Source organism: Charadrius vociferus, unplaced genomic scaffold (genome assembly GCF_000708025.1).
Source record: "Charadrius vociferus isolate BGI_N301 unplaced genomic scaffold, ASM70802v2 scaffold346, whole genome shotgun sequence".
NCBI classification, from domain to species: Eukaryota; Metazoa; Chordata; class Aves; order Charadriiformes; family Charadriidae; genus Charadrius; species Charadrius vociferus.
The window spans coordinates 545,591-547,560 of NW_009648899.1; positions in this window are offsets into that span (position 1 = coordinate 545,591).

The following is a 1,970-nucleotide window of genomic DNA, read 5'->3' on the forward strand; positions in this document are numbered from 1 at the left end:
ACAAGCAGGTCCATAATCGGCTTCCATTCAAGCTTCAAGGACGGAATACAATGTTCTTCCACGACCTTCATCAAGAGCTGCTGCCCACAGCGCCAATGCAAAACAGCAATACCTCATGCTACATGTTTCCTTTGCAGCATCAAGGCAGCTGACCACAAGATGCCACTGACTTGTTGCCACCACAACTAGGTGGAGCAAGCCATCCAGCACAGTTACTCTCCAAGTAAGGTCAGGCTAAGGGATAGCCAAGGCTTTGTCCTAAGCATCTTCCCTCCCTTTCAATAGGGAGGTAAGCAGAGATATAGGGGGACCACTCTCGAACAGGGTGCCACCATAGCATCCATTCAACTTCCAGAGCTGCCATCCACATCATTAATGGGTGTTATCAAGCCAGGAAGAAAACTGGGTGGAGAGAAAAAAGAAAAAAAAAAAAAAAAAGACAGCTAAAGGGTGAATCTACACAAGGTTGAGGTGAAGTTGGCCAGGGAAGGGTGAAAGCACAGCTGAGAAACCAAGGCATTGCCTTCCCCCTCCCGCTGAAGGCAGACACATGATGTACATCATATCAAGGCAAGGCCTTGCTAGGCCTCAACTGACCAGAAGTATCTGTGGTCAAAAAGAAAACAGCTGTCTCCTCCTATGCGCTCCTGGAGGAAACCAAAGTGCTCCATGCCAGTACCTACAATCTGCTGCGTACAGAAACTAAAATGGATGCAATACAAAACCTCCAGCTTTTTAAGTACTGTGGCTGCTCACATCTTCGACTCCTGGAAGCACAGTACCTTTGGACTCCCCACTTCCCATGGGCTTTCGCTGTGTCAGCTGTTCTCTCAAGTGTCTTGCCTTGCTCATTGGTGAACTCAGCGTTTATTAAGTGCCACAACTCCTGCCACAGTGAGATAGCTGTACACTCCGGGACAAAGCAGCTCTTAACCCTCCCTACAGAGCACATGGGACCTGGAGATAAAGTGGTCTCTGTAGACAGGATTTTGGCTCAAAATTGATCTTCCAGAAGTCAGCAGAAGAGACCAGCATCTGAACACCTTCAGAGTCCATTATAAAAACCCTCCACTTGAACAGATTGTTCTTACTGTAACTACCATAATACTAATAGCAGCATAATTATATAATTCTCCAGCCCCCGGTTTAAAAGAAGATCTGCTCAGATAAGACTAGAAAACTCTACTGAAATCCAATAATGGCCTATGAGACACCAACTTAATTTTATCCAAGAAGTACTTGGATATCACCAGAGTACAGCATGCTAAAGAAAACTTCAAGCTGGATTTCCAACTTTACCAGATTCTATCAAATATTCTTCTCAGCATCCTTCAGCTGTACTGGGCTCCCTTGTAACTCATCTCCTCGCTCCAGATAAAGCCAGTCTCACCATAGGAATTTCCATGGTTCTCGAGATGCCTCGAGAGCACACTCTGATCCTTCAGACACTCTCAGAAGCCAGTTTTAATTTCTCAGCACCACTAGTCTAAACACTGTTTCCTGCTGTAGGAAAGGCAGTACTTCTCCTATCCTCTTCTCACCTTCACTTATGCCTGATATCCTGGAAACACTCTTCCTCAACCCTGCTTACTGCCTCCTCAAAACATCTCGTTCCACGAAGACTGCTGTGATGGCCCTGGAGATTGCATCACCACTTGGCTCCAAGACCATGTCTCTCAGGACATCAGAGGATGAGCTGAGGCATTGCTCATTGCACTCTGCAGGACACATGTACTGAGGATGCAAGGACTTTCTCCCAGCCAGATACAGTACTGCTGCTGTTCACTGCTTCAAGTGTGCAACGGTTACAGTCTGCTTTGTAAAGCCAAATCAACAGTGGATCTAACTGGGTTAAAAAAAAAAAAAACCTTCAAGAAAAGTGCCTAGGCATGGGAACAGGCAGCTGACCAGCAGAAACTTTCTGAATTATTTCACCATTGCTTCTCACCAAAACTGTAGTATCATGCAGA